We start from the raw sequence: 20,063 nt of genomic DNA on the forward strand, positions 1-20,063 counted from the left end.
GCCATATCTTTGCGACCTCCAGAAACTGCCATCACGATCTATTAACCTGAGCTTTCATAACATCTTAATTTAAACAATATGGGTCCTGTTTCCTCTTCCCTCCCCCCCCCCCCTGTTCCCCCCCCCCCTTTCCTGAAACCACTGTGATGAATGAGAGAAATTCCCTCTTTTATCAAAAAGAAAAAGAAAACTTGCTTTCTGTAACATTCTTTCCATATCTTATATCTAATGCGATTGGCCGATACTTCGTTGGATTTGATGGACTTCCGGCTCCTAAATAGGATAATCCGCTCTTTTCCATCCAGTATTAACTTTCCTTTTAAAAGGAATTACCTACTGGATGGAGAAGAAGGCGTGATTATCCAGAAAAAATTAGGACGCCAGAACGATCCATCATACCAAGAATATCGGCCAATTAGGCTTTAAATAAAGATATATGGAAAGAATGTTACCAAAGAAATAGTTTTTTTTTCTTTTTTGAAAAATAAGAATTCTAAGCATCTCATCACAGCGGTCTTCAGAGAGGGAGAGGAACTATGGACCCCCTTCATTTTGTTAATATAGATGTTATGAAGCTCAGGTAATCAGATTCAGATGGCATTTCTTTGATGGTCGAAGGCATATGGCATGGTTTTTGAAAGAGGGTCATGGATCCAACTTGCCAATATAGACAAAAAAAAAAAGGGGAAAAAAAAAAAGAAAAGGGAAGAGAGAAAAAGAACAAAAAAAAAGGAATAACAGGTAAAGTTATAATTGGATAAAAGAGCTTTTTGTTTTTACTAGATTTTAGTCAGTAGAATTGGGAGTCTTATCTGAAAGATGTATGGTAAGAAACTTGTATCCCCCAGGGCACATCATAAGTTCCAATACTCTTTTTCAATTATTAACTATGTATTTTCGCAGTTCAAGAACATTGGTGATCATGATGCTGATGATGGGGCATTGTGGAAACAGGAAGGAATATAGCTTTATTACAGGGGAAGAATACAAGAGCAAGTTGAGTAGTAGAAAATGGTCATAGCATGGGGCTTCAGGGTTGCAGTAGATAAAACAAAACAAAAAGTTTCCCTTGGAAAGAGGCATTGACACACAGATAAAGATGTAGGACACACTATTGACAACTTAAAGTTTTAGTTTCAGTGGTGGTTTGATGCAAAATTAAACCCTGGAACGCACACTTTTCAAAAATTGACACTAAATGTAAAAGATTTTCAAATGTGATGATGTCTAGATGACAGCTTGGGAGCGTATCAGAGCTCAATGAAAGTAATTATATAGCACTGATTAATCAAGTGTGGTTTCGATTATTGAATAATTGTTTACTATTCAGCAGCAAAAGCGTATTCGAAGAGCGGATTGATCACGCTCAACGTGAGACGTGTTTTGTGATGCTTTAAAACCGACTCCTCTCTCTGCTCTTCAGGTTTGAAGTGGTTGAAATGCCATACAAAATCAACGAAAGCAGTTAATGTGAAACTAGTGGTAAATCTTCAAGGTATTCACACGATCACCATCCACTTAAGTAAAGGAAGGTCTAAACAGAAGTGTTTTGCCTGGACTAGGGTAAAAGAATCTAGAGGATGAGTGTAAGTCAGAAAAGTACAATTCCTGCAGTACCGTTTATCAATAACGCCACCTGGGATTTTTTCCTCCAGTATGCATAGACTTATAGATGCTGGGTACACCGGGACTAACAGGTTTGGCTCTGTCAGTAATTCCACCCTGAACATATCCGTAAAAGGAGGGAACGACAGATCACATGTAATCGTATACACACGGAGATGGTGGCAGACATCAAATCAAAAGAATTCTACTTTGGACAGATTTCCTGTTCCGCAGTAACAGTCCCTTACAATTCCTTCACATCCCATAGTAGCCTCGCCTATAGTATAATGATATATAGAACCCCTGTAAAGAGTTGAGATAGATATCATGAGTAATATTTATGTGAATACCAGCCTCATAAGGGGTAAATGAAAAGGGTGAGGGATTCGCAAACTGCATTTGGCAACGCGGGGATCATGACGATCTCACTTTAGTAAATATGAAGCCACAGCCAGTACTAAAACATAGACCACGAAGGGAGTGGCAACAGAAATGTGATACATGCGATACCGACGTCACTTTATGAGAATACAACAGTATAGGAGTAATTGAGAACTGCTAAAATAACACCAAAGAGGAAAATATGTATTGGACCAAGAGTAAAAGGTTGGGCAAGCTATGGCTGACTAAAACCGGAAAATGTGATAAATAAACTGCCGACAGCGGTTTGTTGAGCACTGTGGATTAGAGAATCAATAGAACATTTTTATGTGTGTAGGTCAAAATTATACTAATGAATGAGAAAACCATGACAATGACTGAGAAAGATGGGATTGGATACCCTAAAAAGACAACAAAGGAGGATGGGGGACGCTGTGATCAGAGCTGTGTTTTTGTTGTGTCTAGCGGGTTTCACAATAATGGACATGGAATGTCGATGTATACGTAAAACAATTGAAAGAACGGAAATATTCTCCCTACCACAAATGGTAGTGATACATTTGCTACAAGTGCAGCACTTCAGCGTCTGTCCATCTATTGCTGTTCTCCATACTTGCGAAATAAGTTGACACAATGTTTATAGTATGTTTACACAGCTTTTTAAATCATGGTGGGTGAGGGCATTTTTGTACGCTTTTGGCCAATCAATGTATATTTACGTCAAGGGTAGTACGAGTTGTGCTGGTTAGACCCTGCTCCGGAGTAGAAGCTAATTTGGGGCAGCTGTGGCCTAATGGTTAGAGAGTTGGACTTGTAACCCGAAGGTTGCAGGTTCGAATCTAGGTGCTGGCAGGAGTTGTGTGTTGGTGGGTGGGTGATGAGTGAATGAACAGCGCTCTCTTCCACCCTCAATAACCATGGCTGAAGTGCCCTTGAGTAAGGCACTGAACCCCCAGTTGCTCCCCGGGCGCTGGATATATAGCTGCCCACTGCTCCGGGGGTGTGTTCGCGGTGTGTTCACTTCTCACTGCTGTGTGTGTGCACTTGGATGGGTTAAATGCAGAGCCCCAATTCTGAGTATGGGTCAGTGGATGGGTTGTATGAATTTCGATTATTTCCATGATTGATCGTCGTTAAAATTAACAATAGATTAACCGATTATTCTTAACCATAATGCTGCAAAATGCTTATTGCAGGCACGTAGTCACCGGCATGACAGGATGTGCAAAAGCCACACACACACACAACGCTTTCTTACTTGAATTAAAGGGGTTTTAGTCTGAATAAAATGCTAGTAGCAGGACTGTAAAATGAATAGATGTGATTATGATCTTTTGATAAAATGAAGAGAGCGCGCGCCATATACGTTTGAGGTCATTTTAGTTTGTTGACTGTTTCCCTGCACGAAGACCGCTGAACGAGCCTCTTTAAATTGTTTTGTGGTGCTCGTTGTTGTATTTTAAAACACAATTGCAATGTTTTCGACATTATGGTATTTAAAATCAAATTATCCCAAACGTAACTGTGGCGCGCGTGTGACTGTGCTGCACATTAAGTGAACTGCTTCCATCGGCGCTGCTGCACCAAAGCACAATGTTGCTAACATTAATTTGATCCTGCTGGATTCTGTCCTAGAAAATATCAGATTTTTAATTTTTGCGTTCCGACATACAGTGCATTAGATCGTGACAGTGCATGCGTGCATCCATATTCGCAATGTATTTGAATGTTAAACTATTATTTATAATGTAATTTTGGGTTTTGGTTTACATACTTTGGTGTATGTAAGGAAAATATCCTCTTCATATGAGCAAAAACGTCATTGGCATAACAGCAGAGTGAGCCGGTATACTACGGTCTATTAAACTGACCAGTGTAACCTTTTAAATGTTTAGTTGACTATTTTATTTTGATAATGAACAGACTGCGATGTAAGTTTGAATCGCTAGAATATACGTGTGCAGCAGGCTCCGGCGCGATTGAAACAGAGACATTAAAAAAAAAAAAAACTTTTCTGCAAAAGTGTTTCCTTTCATTTGTGCGCACACAATAAAAACAGAAGGTTTGTGCTCTTGTAAAATAAAGCAAACAAACAGAATGCCTTGTCATCCTTTTTCTTTTTTTTTTTCGTGAACTTATGGAGCGCCGCCACACTTCTGTTTTAAATCCGTTATCTTAATTAAAGTCAGATATATTTCGCATATTAAAAAAAAAAAACAATTATGAAAACAAATTGTTATTTTTATGTTGGGCCTATTACTTTCACTGCATAGGCTATACATTTTCCTTAAAGCATCCCATTTTGTCCCAGGGCTTGAGAACCTGTGCCCTAGTTACTCTAGGTCATGCAGAAACTTGTGAACGATGCTTGTTGTGGCGTCACCGTTTAGTGACATCAGTGAACGCTCCGGGAATTGTCTGTGTCGGTCACACAGCGCCTATTAATCGCTGTTTTGAATTCAGCAATTATTTATTTACAAATTATAAGTTCTGGTTATGACAAGTGTGGTATAAAAGCTTTGTTTATTAGAGGAATAATAGGAAAATGTTAGATCGCGACCGTTCGAGCCCATAGCCTTTATTTACGCGGCTTTGTTCTGGTTTGCCGGTTGGTCACGAATTTCCACAAATTCAATAACATATAGGCATTGTTTCTTTTCCTAAATCTTCACAGTCTAACCCTCTAATTTCGCAGGTTTATTTTATTATCTTTCACTTTTAATAACTGTTTTCACATCTCTTACTGTGGTAAACATGGGAAGGGAAATTAAAGATTTAATGAATTAAGAATTCGTTCGATTTATTAATTTGTTCCCTTATTTCACTTAAATCATGGGTTATTTAGTGAACAAAATTAATGAAACATGGACAGTTGCCACAAATTAATAAGTCACAGGAACGAATTAACAAGTTGTAGGAATGAATAACGTTACTATCTGTCCTGTCACTGTGTCCCGCAGCCCTGCAAAGCCCACGATATGAAACAATTATCTGATGATATGACTTAGTTACTACATTTCTATTGCTTTTTATGTTGACGAACTTTTATGTTGTTTCTATTTTAATGTACTTTAAAGTTTAAATCACATTAAAAGCTTAATTTGTACATTGTGAATGAATGATGATGCTTTTATATACAGTCACTCACAGCCACTCGCACGTGTTCTGCGCATGAGCCGCACGCAGCCCAACATTAAATCGGTTAACCGACCATCGACAGCCTTAATCGATTGCATCTCTTATCGACAATTAATCGATCATAGATTAATCGTTGACATCCCTAGTTACCATACTTGGCAAACGACTTTCACTTTTCACTTTGATCTCTGGCCGTTGCCGATATTTAGAAATCAGGGCAACCGATGGATGATATATGATGCCGATCTCTTTGGCCGATTTTCTTTTCTTTTTTTCTCCCCTCATCTCATAAAAGAGAGTTTGAGTAAATGTCTATTGCAGGGAACAGTAGGGTTGATAGTATTAGTTATAGTAGCTAGGGATGCACGGATTGCAGTTTTCTTGACCGATTTCTTGTTTGTGTGATCTGCAGATACCAATTTTTGCCGATTCCGTTTTTTTTTTCTAAGAACTTTAATTGACAGCATATACAAACAAAAATCTACTTTTATTCAACGCAAAGTGTTATTTTCATAAAAAGCACAATTAAATGTAATAAAATAAGAACAAATAAAAAAATGCAAACAACAGCACAAATAAATGCAATACAATAAAGAGAGCTATGAAACTAAGTTTTTCAGGTAAAGTAAGTTTTATTATTATTCGGGTAAGAAATACTACGGAAATTAAAGTAATCAAAAACAAATTTTTATCAAATTTAATTTCTGTAGTCTTCATTGTAAAAATTAAATACAAATTAATGCTTACCATCAAAGAATGGCATTATATTTTTGCAGATTTTTTTGAAAATGTGTAATTATTTATCAATGGTGCGACTAAAAAAAATCAGAGGTCGCACCGGTGCGACCAGCCGTTCGAGGGGAAAAAAGTCTCTGCGACTCTGAAAGTCTCCCTGTGGTTCATTGTGGAGCTCTGCATTTCAGCCCGAGCCCGATGGACCCCGACTTTTTTACGCCCCTCGAGCCAGGCTTCGGGATAATTTTCACGTCATAGTTCAGACGCGGCCGGGCCTCCCGCCTGTTTGTCGCGCTGGTGGAAACAACACGAGACCGTGCTTCCGCGACTGTCAAGAGCGGCTGGACGGTGTTTAGTGTCCTGCAGCAATGGTATGGTGTGTGCTGTCAGCGCAGCTGAAAAGTTCTGCGTTCAAATACACGCGATAGTCTTAAGCTTGCCACAAAGCACCGGCAAAAGTAATTATCATAAATGTGACGGGGGAAATAGTAAGGAGATATTTGAATTATTTACTAATAAACTAGTGTTTTCTGAGTCTGTGTAGCAAGGATGAAGTTGCTGATTCTGACTCGCCATCTCCTCAGACGAGCATTAGAGAGAAGTGCATCTTTACGGATTATGATTATAATGAAAGAGGTTTTGTTTTCGATTTGTTTTATTTCGTTAAGTAGTCATTTAAAGCTTTCTATAGATATATTTAGCATGTCTATATTTATCATATAGGCATGTTTTCACTGAGTGTCGGTTTTTTTGTACTCCTGTTAAAGACGACACGACAGAAAGCGCAACGTTTTGTTGATATTGTGAGTGCACACAAATAAAAGACCCTTTGGAGTTACGAATGATGTATTACTCTTACCTTTATGAGCAAAAATTGTGGCGTATCCTATCCACTGAAAAAAAATGCAAATGATCACGCTGCAATGCAAACGTCTCCGCACAAACTATTGGATACAGTGCACATTTATCTGGGTCTAATGTTTAAACATTGTTATATACCTGTTTTATATCTAGGCAAGGAAATAAAGATCAGATAAAAATAAATTAGCACAGTACCAGTACGAGTGATTGCATGTGTGAATTAGTCATACCGTCTCTATATTAATTGTGAAGCTGTGGGTTGTAAATAGCCTAGTTCCTTCAAAAGTAGAAAAATATGCTATAATAAGTTTTGAGATTCTAAGCTACTTTAGTGATAAATCACAGGCAGTGGCGGAGCTAGAGTTTTATACATGGGGTGGCCAAGGCTAATTCAGGGGGTCCATGACAGAAAATCAGTGTATAACTCCAACCTGGCATAAAAAATGGGAATTATATAAATTAATACTTTTATTTAACAAGGATGTTTTAAATTGATCAAAAGTGATGATAAAGACATTTATAATGTTACAAAAGATTTCTATTTCAGATAAATGTTGCTCTTCATGTTTTCAACATGATAATAATAATTACTTTTTTGAGCAGCAAATCTGAATATTAGCATGATTTCTGAAGGATCATGTGATTGAAGTATTGATGCTAAAAATTCTGTTTTGAAATCGCAGGAATAAATTACATTTTAAAAATTATTCAAATAGACAGCAGTTATTTTAAATAGTAAAAATATTTCACAATATTACTGCTTTTGCTGTATTTTGGATCAAATAAATGCAGGCTTGGTGAGCACAAGAGAATTCTTAAAAAAAAAAAAAACATGAAAAATCTTTTTGACTGGTAACCTACACTATTTTTTTTCTCATTTTTTCTAAACTAAACTATACAGGGAATCCTAACAATTGTTCTGTATACAAGTTTATATTAGAACATTTTTATAATAACATTATATCTATACATTTTTATTAATTATAAAAAAAAACAATTATGAGTAAATATATAAATGTAATTTTTGCATTACATTTTACTCACTAGTTTATGGATAATAGTGAGTGGATTTTCTGCTGTTAATATCTTCTAGCTGCTGTCCGCGGTTGAAACACTCATTGAGTGAATACATGATACACTATACATTCAGTAAGTTGAAGTGTATCTTTCAACATGGATCGGATGTTCATTCAGTGTTTACTTCATGCTAATAAGAATGCACTCCTGCTTTGCTTGAACTTGAGGCAAAGCGGGAGCGCGCATCATCTTGGTCACGCTACTAAAAATCTCCAAAACTATATTTATCGTTTGAAATTCTTAATAAAATTTGAATGAAGATTTTGAATGCTGAGACTTAGTTTCCTGCTGTGTCGTGTCCGTCAGCTCGTTGTCTGTGTCCTCGCTGCTCTGCGATGTTTTTCACTCCGTAAGAAAATGAACATGTGTCGTGAGAGGGTCGCAGAGGGACAAAGTTTAGTGAAGACGCAAGGCTCACCGCTCGCGCGCCATCACTATGTGTTGAACCGGTGTTCACCTCCGTGTTTTGCTTTTATGCCACTGACTGGACGGGGCAGAGTCACGTGGCTACACATGCGGTAGTATGCTTTTAAGGGGGAAGTATAAACAGGATTAAATAACCGACATGGGAAAATTACGTCAGTTAGAGTTTTAGAATTTCGGTTTCAATTACCTTTCGATTAATCGTCCAGCCCTATAGTGTATTAAATAAACTACTTCAGTCGGTGTGCATTGAATTTAAGTCTTTGGTTATTTTAATTATGATTTTGGCTCACATTTAACAAAAACTCTTCTGCAAAGTATGTTCATTTACTGTACATGTACTCAATACTTGGTAGGGGCTCCTTTTGCTTTAATTAGTGCCTCAATTCGGTGTGGCATGAAGGTGATCAGTTTGTGGCTCTGCTAAAGTGGTATGGAAGCCCAGGTTTCTTTGACAGTGGCCTTCAGCTCATCTGCATTTTTTGGTCTCTTGTTTTTCATTTTCCTCTTGACAATACCCATGGATTCTCTATGGGGTTCAGGTCTGGTGAGTTTGCTGGCCAGTCAAGCACACCAACGCCTTGGTCATTTCACCAACTTTTGGTGCTTTTGGCAGTGTGGGCAGGTGCCAAATCCTGCTGGAAAATGAAATCCGCATCTTCAGAAAGATGGTCAGCAGAAGGAAGCATGAAGTGCTCCAAAATTTCTTGGTAAACTGGTGCAGTGACTTTGGTTTTCAAAAAACACAATGAACCAACACCAGCAGATGACATTGCACCCCAAATCATCACAGACTGTGGAAACTTAACACTGGACTTCAAGCAACTTGGGCTATGAGCTTCTCCACCCTTCCTCCAGACTCTAGGACCTTGGTTTCCAAATGAAATACAAAACTTGCTCTAATCTGAAAAGAGGACTTTGGACCAGTTCAGTCCAGTTCTTCTTCTCCTTAGCCCAGGTAAGACGCCTCTGACATAGTCTGTGGCTCAGGAGTGGCTTAACAAGAGGGATACGACAACTGTAGCCCAATTCCTTGACACATCTGTGTGTGGTGACCCCAGCCTCAGTCCATTCCTTGTTAAGTTTACTCAAATTCTTGAATCAATTTTGCTTGACAAGTTCTCGGCTGGTTGTGCATATTTTTCTTCCACACTTTTTCCTTCCACTCAACTTCCTGTTAACATGCTTGGATACAGCACTCTGTGAACAGCCAGTTTCTTTGGCAATGAATGTTTGTGGCTACCCTCCTTGTGAAAGGTGTCAAAGATTGTTTTCTGGACAACTGTCAGATCAGCAGTCTTCCCCATGATTGTGTAGCCTAGTGAACCAAACTGAGAGACTATTTTGAAGGCTCAGGAAACCTTTGCAGGTGTTTTGAGTAGAGGTCGACCGATTTATCGGTTTTGAAAGTGAAAGTGACGTGACATACAGCCAAGTATGGTAACCCATACTCGGAATTCGTGCTCTGCTTTTAACCCATCCAAAGTGCACACACACACACAGCAGTGAACACACACACACCATGAACACACACCCGGAGCAGTGGGCAGCCATTTATGCTGCGGCGCCCGGGGAGCAGTTGGGGGTTCAGTGTCTTGCTCAAGGGCACCTCAGTCGTGGTATTGAGGGTGGAGAGAGCACTGTACATTCACTTCCCCCACCTACAATTCCTGCCGGCCCGAGACTCGAACTCACAACCCTTGGATTGCAAGTCGGACTCTCTAACCATTAGGCCATGACTTCGATTAATCGGCACCGATAGTTGATTGCTGGAACAATGGGTTATCGGCAAAAAAATCCATGCCAATAGTTCTTCGCGTTTCGTCCCTTGCTGGAGACGGCGGATAGTTTTCCGGGTTGCGTCTGTTGCTGGAGCGGCTGAAAAGGCGTTGTTTTTATTATACAGTGCGAGAGCGGCCTCTAGTGGTTGAAATCACTGACAGCACGTGCTGTTTGTTTAGACACGTGACACTGAAGAGCGAGAAGCTTCAGACAGAAAATCATGCCGCGCCTCAGAGCGCCATTCACAAGTTGTCCATTAAATTACATTATACTCATTATTACATTATACATTATATTCGCCCCGAATCATTGTTAATGTACATAATGAATTGTATATTGAGATTTTCCATCGATGTATGTATGCTTCATTTATAGAGCTGTAATATAGATCGCTCTTTCCGTTTGCTCCGTTTTTTAAACACTGAACTTCAAATTATCTTTGCCTCATTGTTCATTCTTGTAGTCAGCTTGTGTCCGTTTGGTGAATAAATAAACCGTTTTAGACTGCTGCTTGAGTTGAACGCGACGCGTCCGGATGTGTGTGAGTTCTCCTAGACTCAGCTGCTCTTTTATTTTGATTAGACAGTCATTAAGTGCTCAATATTAGAAGCAGTTAAAGTGCGAGAGTAAACATAGGGCCCTACAATTATACCAGCACAATGTTTTCCGCGATGCGGAAAACGCGGACGGAATCGTGGAATCCATTCATAAAAACGGAATTCACAGTTTAGTGCACGTGACGCTCGCGGTGATTTCAGCGACTGCTGTCTCGCTACATGAGGACGAAAACACACGAACAACATCTCCAGAACTGCTCTGAGAGTCACATCATATGCATTTGACCGTTTGATTTGAGCAAAAGCATCATATCACAGGCACAGAATTGTAAAGGTATTCATTTATTTTGCAACCCGTCAATATAAAAGTCCAGTTTTGAAGTATATTTTTCAGTAGAATGTACATAGCCTACTACTACTATTAAAATGAAACAAGCATTCTTTTTTTAAGGAATAATCACACAACATTTCTTCCATGTTTTAATTTTAATAGTAAATCTCATTAGTTTGCCAAAAAAAGTTTGCTTAATTTTAAGTAATTAAAAGACAAATAACATTAATGTTTCATGCCTTGATTTGATAATAAAAATGTAAATACACACAAAATTTTTGAGGGGAAAAATCATTAGGCTTCTTTAAGAAAAAATAAATTAAGTTGTTTTATGCATTCAAATAATTAGACATGCTTAAACAGAATTTGGTAACAATAAAATAAAATATGGTGAGAAAAAATAAAACATTTCATAGGGCCCCAATTATGTAATTTTTGTTAAACTTTTATTAAACTGATTTGAAAATGTGTAAGTCTCATGATTTTATTTAATTAGACTTACTTTGTGATTAATAAACTTTAATTTAACTATTAAAAAGGAGTGGAGTAAAATTAAAATGGAAAAAAAAACAGAACCCAGAAAAATTAAATAACAGAATTTGGAAATAAATAAAATGGAATTTAGGAAAAAATGAAACAGATTTCATAGGGCCCTATTAGAGTGTGGTAATTTCAACATTTACAATTACTATTATTGTTATAATTATTATAATTACTTCTACTACTTTTTTTGTAAATAAAGCACTATTTTGTTTTTTTTTTCCTTTTTTTTTCAGTATCCATTTTAAAAACTATCGGTTAATTAATCGGTATCGGCCAGTGTGGTCCAACCTAGCTATCGGTATCGGTAAAATCCAATATCGGTCAACCTCTAGTTTTGAGTGGATAAGCTGATTGGCATGTCACCATATTCTAATTTGTTGAGAGAGTGAATTGGTGGGTTGTGTTAAATGTGAGCCAAAATCATCACAATTAAAAGAACCAAAGACTTAAACTACTTCAGTCTGTGTGCGTTGAATTTATTTAATACATGAATTTCACAATTTGAGTTGAATTACTGAAATCAACTTTTCTACGACATTCTAATTTATCGAGATGCACCTGTGTATGTTTATGTGTGTGTGTGTGTGTGTGTGTGTGTGTATGTATATATATATATATATGTATATATATATATGTATATATTAGGGCTGCACGATGTGTCGTTTAAGCATCGATATCGCGATGTACGAATCCACGATAGTCACATCGCAGGGATGTGCGATGTAGGCTGTCGTAGTTGATCCGTTATTCATTAACCTTACGGGCCAGCTGCGCCCCGGCCCTTGACGAATGTGATTCACGGATAAATTGCACAGCTTAACCATCATAGAGTGAAAGTTTATCATTTGCATGGGTTTTTAAGTCCTGTCAGTTTTAACAGGGCGCATATAAGAACGAGCAGAGAGAGAGAGAGAGCGAGCGAGTGAGCGAGCGAGCGAGAGAGAGAGAGAGAGAGAGAGCGCCCCCGGCCGCGCGCGCTCACCTTCACCGTCTTCAAACAACACGAGCGCTGTCTTTTTCTCTCTCCCTCGCGCATATTAATCAAAATCAATTGACACGATGGTGTCGAAAAAAAAAATAAAAAACCTATCCAGTGATGAAATGTTTTCTGTGTTGTCAAATCGGCAGTTTAGTGCGATATCCTAAACTGCCGAGATAATTACACATCACGTGCAGTACACGTCTGATTCGCGAACTAATGATTCCTTTGAACCGATTCAATTTAATGAATGGTTTAAACAACTGACCTGTCCAACACTGAACTCACGAGACGTCTGAATTGGTGTATTAAAAAAAATCTGTAACTCTTTACAATAATGTTCTATTTATTAAACTATTTAACTACATTATTTAACATTTACTATTACTAAACTGCACTTCTACTACATTGTTAATTTCAACAATTAGGCTATAGCCTTCATTGTTGAAATCAAAAGTATTTGTTAACATAATTAATGCACTGTGAAGTGACATTACCAAACAATGAACAGCTGTGTTTTTTTATAAACTAAGATAAACAAAGATTAATAAATATAGTAACAAAAGTATTGCTCGTGGTAAGTTCATGTTAGTTAATATGTTAACAATTCAAACCATATCCTAAAGTTACAAACAAATAATTTACTCTAATTTAAATAATACTCTGATGTTTAAATCATTTAAAATGAGAATGTAAGTGTGCTCACCCCATTTTTGTTTGTAAGAAAAAATTAGATTAGATTTCATATCGCAATATATATCGCAGAAAAATAAAATATCGCAATGTAATTTTTTCCCAATATCGTGCAGCCCTAATATATATATATATATATGTATATTTATATATATATATATATATATATATATAATATATATATATATATATATATACACACACATATATATACACACACACACACTGAACAAAATTATAAACGAAACACCTTTGTTTTTGCCCCCATTTTTCATGAGCTGAACTCAAAGGTCTAAGACTTTTTCTATGTACACAAAAGGACTATTTCTCTCAAATATTGTTCACAAATCTGTCTAAATCTATGTTAGTGAGCACTTCTCCTTTGCCGAGATAATCCATCTACCTCACAGGTGTGGCATATCAAGATGCTGATAAGACAGCATGATTATTGCACAGGTGTGCCTTAGCCTGGCCACAATAATAGGGCCACTCTAAAATGTGCAGTTTTATCACACAGCACAATGCCACAGATGTCGCAAGTTTTGAGGGAGTGTGCAATTGGCATGCTGACTGCAGAAATGTCCACCAGAGCTGTTTCCCGTGAATTGATCATGTTAATTTCTCTAACATAAGCCGTATCCAAAGGCGCTTCAGAGAATTTTGCAGTACATGCAACCGGACTCACAACTGCAGACCACGTGTAGACCACATCCAGCATCTTCACCTCCAAGATTGCCTGAGACCAGCCACCCAGACAGCTGCTGCAGCAATCGGTTTAAATAACCAAAGAATTTCAGCACAAACTGTCAGAAACCATCTCAGGGAAGCTCATCTGCATGCTTCTCGTTCTCATCGGGGTCTCGACCTGACTGCAGTTCGTCATCGTAACCGACCTGAGTGGGCAAATACTCACATTCGATGGCGTCTGGCACTCTGGAGAGGTGTTCTCTTCACGGATGAATCCCAGTTTTCACCGTACAGAGCAGATGGCAGACAGCGTGTATGGCGTTGTGTGGGTGAGCAGTTTGCTGATGTCAACATTGTGGATCGAGTGGCCCATGGTGGTGGTGGGGTTATGGTAAGGGCAGGCGTATGTTATGGACAACGAACACAGGTGCATTTTATTGATGGCATTTTGAATGCACAGAGATACCGTGACAAGATCCTAAGGCCCACTGTTGTGCCAGTCATCCACGACCATCACCTCATGTTGCAGCATGATAATGCACGGCCCCATGTTGTAAGGATAGGTACACAATTCCTGCAAGCTGGAAACAACCCAGTTCATTAATGGCCAGCATACTCACCAGACATGTCACCCATTGAGCATGTTTGGGATGCTCTGGATTGGCGTATATGATGGCGTATTCCAGTTCCTGCCAATATCCAGCAACTTCGCACAGCCATTGAAGAGGAGTGGACCAATATTCCACAGGCCTCAATCAAAAACCTGATCAACTCTATGTGAAGTAGATATGTTGCATGGCGTGAGGCAAATGGTGGTCACACCAGATACTGACTGGTTTTCAGACTCCCACCGGACCCCCCAATACAGTTAAACTGCACATTTTAAAGTGGCCTTTTATTGTGGCCAGCCTAAGGCACAGCTGTGCAATAATCATGCTGTCTAATCACTATCTTGATATGCCACACCTGTGAGGTGGATGGTGTATCTCGGCAAAGGAGAAGTGCTCACTGACACAGATTTAGACAGATTTGTGAACAGTATTTGAGAGAAATGTGTAATGTAAAATATCTCTGTAATGAATATGCACAATATTGTTATCATGGGCACGTCTAAATACAGTGAATAATTATATATTACAAATTATTCAGAATTTGACATAAATTTTAAGAATTCTGTTTCCATCAACTGGTCAAAAATGGCACAACACCGCTGTATGCTGCTTGAAAGACGCGTGTGCGCTCTGATGTAAACAAGCACGCATGAGAAGCACATGGCATGGAGCACGTGAGAGAAAGCACATTCACTCTCTGACAGCAAATGGCGCTAAACTGCAGAAAATGCAGCCGTTACTCTGGAGACCCCATAAATAAAACAGCTGCGCTACTTTCTAAAACGTATTTAAATAATTTTAAATAGCCATTCAGAATTTGTGTATTTGCTACGGTGTTTATCACAGTGCCAAATACGTAAATATTTAGACTTGATAGGCTACTTATTTTCTAACTTTTTTTTTTTTTTCATTTTAATCTGGACTACAACATGCTCTACATATTGTTTGAAAGTGTTGTGTTTCTTTATTGTTCGTTCACACTTTACATTAGGGCTTCATTAGTTAACATCAGTTAATTCATTAGTTAACAAACTGCCAATGAAAAATTCTTCTGAACATTCATTCATCTTAGGTATTCCAATATTTAATATCATGTTGGTAAAACTGAAAGTTGCAACTGTGTTATTTAACAAGCTAATATGAACTAAGACTTTAACAAAGATGAATAACTTCTGTAGCAAATGTAGCTATTGCTCATTGTGAATGTTAATGCATTAACTAAGATTAACTAATGAGGTCTTATTGTAAAGTGATACCTATGGGTCTTTATAGTTCTTTTGCACTTTATATATTTTTCTGTACTGCTTTGTATTGAAATGTTCAGTTATTTTTGAAGAAAAAAGTTTTATAACCTGTTATACTGTATTATGACCACTTTTTTTGAAACTAAATATCAATACCATGATAATACCGTATACCGTGATAAAAGCATTATCAATTAATCGAAACAGGAAAATTTGATACCGGCATATCCCTTATATATATATATATATATATATATATATATATATATATGTGTGTGTGTAGATAGATTGATAGATTGGCCCTATGTATATAAAATATCTAAATATAAAAAAAATGGTAAAAGTCTACCGTCACAGCCCTAGTAAAATTTTTATATTTCTTGTTTTATACAGCTCAAAAACCAACAACGATGCTTCAAAATGTGTAGAGGGCATTCAAAAAAATAACATTGTGTAAATTTTATGTTTACTGAGTTGTCCCCATTAAATCTGAGGCAAAAAAATTCAATTGTGTATTTACAGACGTTAAACATTGAATGGGGTCACTTTTATGTTCACTTTTCTCAGCTTTAAACAAGTTACCAAAAATAAATAATATTTTACTTTTATTTCAGAGTTCATTGACGAGAAAGAGGAGAATGAAGAATTCAGTGAAGTTGAGGAGAAAAATCATGTCAAAACTGGAGGAAAACCTTTGAGTTGGTCTCAAACCAAACAGAAAGATTTAAAGAAAAAAAGAGTCAAGAAAACTTTCACCTGTGCTCAGTGTGGAAAGAGTTTCACACACAAAACAAGTTTTGACCGTCACATGAGAATTCATACTGGAGAGAAACCTTTCACTTGTGATCAGTGCGGGAAGAGTTTCAAACAATCAGCAAACCTTAAGAGACACATGAACATCCACACTGGAGAGAAACTGTACACATGTGATCAATGCGGTAAAATGTTTTTATGGGCTTCACTTCTGAAGAAACACTATGAAGTTCATGCAAAGGAGAAGCCACATTCATGTCATTTTGTGGTAAGAGTAGTTTTGCATCTACAGAGTTTGAAAGTACATCAGAAAATACATACTGGTGTGAGAGAATACATGTGCTTTGAGTGTGAAAAGACTTTTAGTTCAGCGAGCAGTTTAAAACTGCACCAGAGGATCCACACTGGAGAGAAACTTTATAAGTGTTCACACTGTGACCAGAGATTCAGTAATTCATCAAATCTGAAAACACATGAGAGGATCCACACTGGAGAGAAACCTTATAAATGTTCACACTGTGACCAGAGATTTAATCAATCAGCAAATCTGAAAACACACAAGAGGATCCACACTGGAGAGAAACTTTATAAGTGTTCACATTGTGACAAGAGATTCAATCAATCAGCATATCTGAAAACACATGAGAGGATCCACACTGGAGAGAAACCTTACAAGTGTTCACACTGTGACAAGAGATTCAGTGATTCATCAAGTCTGATAACACATGAGAGGATCCACACTGGAGAGAAACCTTACAAATGTTCACACTGTGACAAGAGATTCAGTGATTCATCATGTCTGAAATCACATGAGAGGATCCACAATGGAGAGAGACCTTATAAGTGTTCACACTGTGACAAGAGATTCAGTCATTCAGCAAATCTGAAAACACATGAGAGGATCCACACTGGAGAGAAACCTTATAAGTGTTCTCACTGTGACAAGAGATTTAATCAGTTGCTAAGTCTGAAAACACATGAGAGGATCCACACTGGAGAGAAACCTTATAAGTGTTAACACTGTGACAAGAGATTCATTGTTTCATCACATCTGAAAACACATGAGAGGATTCACACCCGAGAGAAACCTTATAAGTGTAGCACACTGTGACAAGAGATATAGTGATTCATCAAGTCTGAAAAGACATGAGAGGGTCCCACACTGGGGAGAAACATTATAAGTGTTCACATTGTGACAAGAGATATATTGATTCATCAAGTCTGAAGAGACATGAGAGGATCCACACTGGAGAGAAACCTTATAAGTGTTCTCACTGTGACCAGAGATTTAATCAGTTGCCAAGTCTTAAAACACATGAGAGCATCCACACTGGAGAGAAACTTCATAAGTGTTCACATTGTGACAAGAGATTCATTGTTTCATCACGTCTGAAAACACATGAGAGGATTCACACCGGAGAGAAACTTAAGTGTACACACTGACAAGAGATATAGTGATTCATCAAGTCTGAAAAGACATGAGAGGGTCCACACTGGAGAGAAACATTATAAGTGTTCACACTGTGACAAGAGATATAGTGATTCATCAAGTCTGAAAAGACATGAGAGTATCCACACCTGAGAGGAATCGTATCACTACACTGTACGTGGGAAGCGTTTCATTCAGTCATCTGTTCTACACAGTCATACAAAAAAACAATCACAGTAAGGCCCCGTACACACAGAGACACATTTAGCTGTATATGTAAATATTTTGTATGGTATATGTGTTTCATCCAGGCGGATCCGGCTTTTTTGGGAGAGTGAAATGTATTTTTTTTTTTTTTTTAACCGGGTCCCAGAGTGGATAAATCTGAAAATGACACCTTTGCGTTTTCGTGTGTACAGCTAATCTGTATATTTTATGAAACAATGATGTCATGGAAGATCACGTGACCCTTTGGCAGCAATGCACGCATAGTCCTTCGTTCTGCTTACTTTGTCAGAAATTATATATATCCTGTCAGTAAATTGTGAACAACTCTTTACCTAGCCCACTATGAGTACCTCAGCAGTCAAGGACGTTCGGGAAAAACAGATTGAACAATCGCCAATAAAGAAAAAATTCAAAGATTCCGCCATCTATAGAGAGGACCTGGATGTGGCTATAACTAACGGTATAGCTATAGCAGGACAATTTCCCAACTTTAGTCCAGCCACAACTACCAAGAGACAGAGCTTTAATCCAGTTTTGAAGAAGATGACAGCCCTCGGTCTCCAGCCCTTCCTCACATACCCAGAAGTAACTAAAGTACAGCACAAAGGTGAGCAGATGATGTTTGACTCCCCTCAGAAGGTGGAGGATTTTGTTACTTCACTGTCACAGAAGACGTATTCTGCGGCAATGTTACTAGAGCCCCTTTCACACTGCACGTCGGACCCGGCAAATTGCCCGAACATTGCCGGGTCGACTTCTGTGTGAAAGCAAACACGTCCCGGGATTGATTCCGGGATTGAACCCGGGTCGGGGACCTAGTAACATTGCCGGGTTCAGTCCCGGAACGAGCGCTGTGTGAACAAAAGCCAGATCTAATTCCGTGTCGTAGTGATGACGCGCGTTGTCGCGCGACTCTTTTAGCTGGTGTTTTGAAGGCAGATCAACGTCCGCGATGAAACAAATATGTGCAAACTGTAACGAAGCAGAGATCAGTTAGTTCCTCACTTTCCGCGCTGAAGCTGAGTTTGTTTACCAGCTTCAGTGAAAGTTAACCTGCCTAGCGTTTTCGATCAATCCCGGGACGTATATGCGTTCACACAGAAGGGACCCGGCAATTTTCCGGGTCCAACATGCAGTGTGAAAGGGGCTATGGAGAGCAATCAAAGCTGACAAGGTTAAACCACATAGGCTCCAAAATATTTTATTTGCTGGCACAGGAAATAAAAATGATAATCTAAACATGTCTAATCTAATCTAAACTTTTAAAAACTTGGCTCATCCATTGTCTTATCCATTTCAAAGTCATCCACAGAGTATACATAACTCCTTACAAAAGGTTTAAAATGAAACTGCAATCGACCTATAACTGCCATATCTGTAACACTGTATCATCAGGTACCTTTCACAGCCTACTTAAAATAGTTACATTTGTATGTACAAATGGCACGAATGAACAAGGCTAAACCCAGTACCATTGTTGCATGGAAATGTTTTTTTTCTGCCGGGATTTCGGATTGTTTAATGGAATGACTTAAACACTTATTTTCTTTTTTTTTCTTCTTTACTTTCAGATTGTAAAAAAATATTGATGTGTCTGTTGTTTCCCCTTCCCTGTTTTGGTTTTTCTGAATGATGTTGTTTTATTGACTCCAAAATAAAAAAATGTTGATCACAAAAAAAAAAACAAAACAATGATGTCATCACCCCACACATCTCGACTCGAGTCAGCCACCGCTACTTGGAGGACTACATGTTTGCGTTCATGCTGCAGAAGCTACTGACTCAACTTGCACGATATTGGAAAAAAAAATAACTCACAATGCGATAATTTTTTCTCGGCGATGTCAATATTGCGATATGACAAAAATAAATAATAATAATAATAAAAAATCACCACATGAGTTGAACAGCTCTATTTGGAAAAAAAAAAAATATGATTTTTAATATGAAAAAAAAAAAGATTTTGTAGGTGTGAATAAATCAGCATAGAAAATAAGCAAATTACA

At 38.0% G+C, this 20,063-nt stretch overlaps 1 pseudogene; it reads left to right on the top strand.

The window, feature by feature from the left end:
* Positions 1 to 18,149, top strand: part of LOC122136712 — a 73,694-nt pseudogene extending 55,545 nt beyond the window's left edge.
* The last annotated feature ends 1,914 nt before the right edge of the window (positions 18,150 to 20,063 follow it).

The sequence above is a fragment of the Cyprinus carpio genome, chromosome B3, assembly GCF_018340385.1.
Source record: "Cyprinus carpio isolate SPL01 chromosome B3, ASM1834038v1, whole genome shotgun sequence".
NCBI lineage: Eukaryota > Metazoa > Chordata > Actinopteri > Cypriniformes > Cyprinidae > Cyprinus > Cyprinus carpio.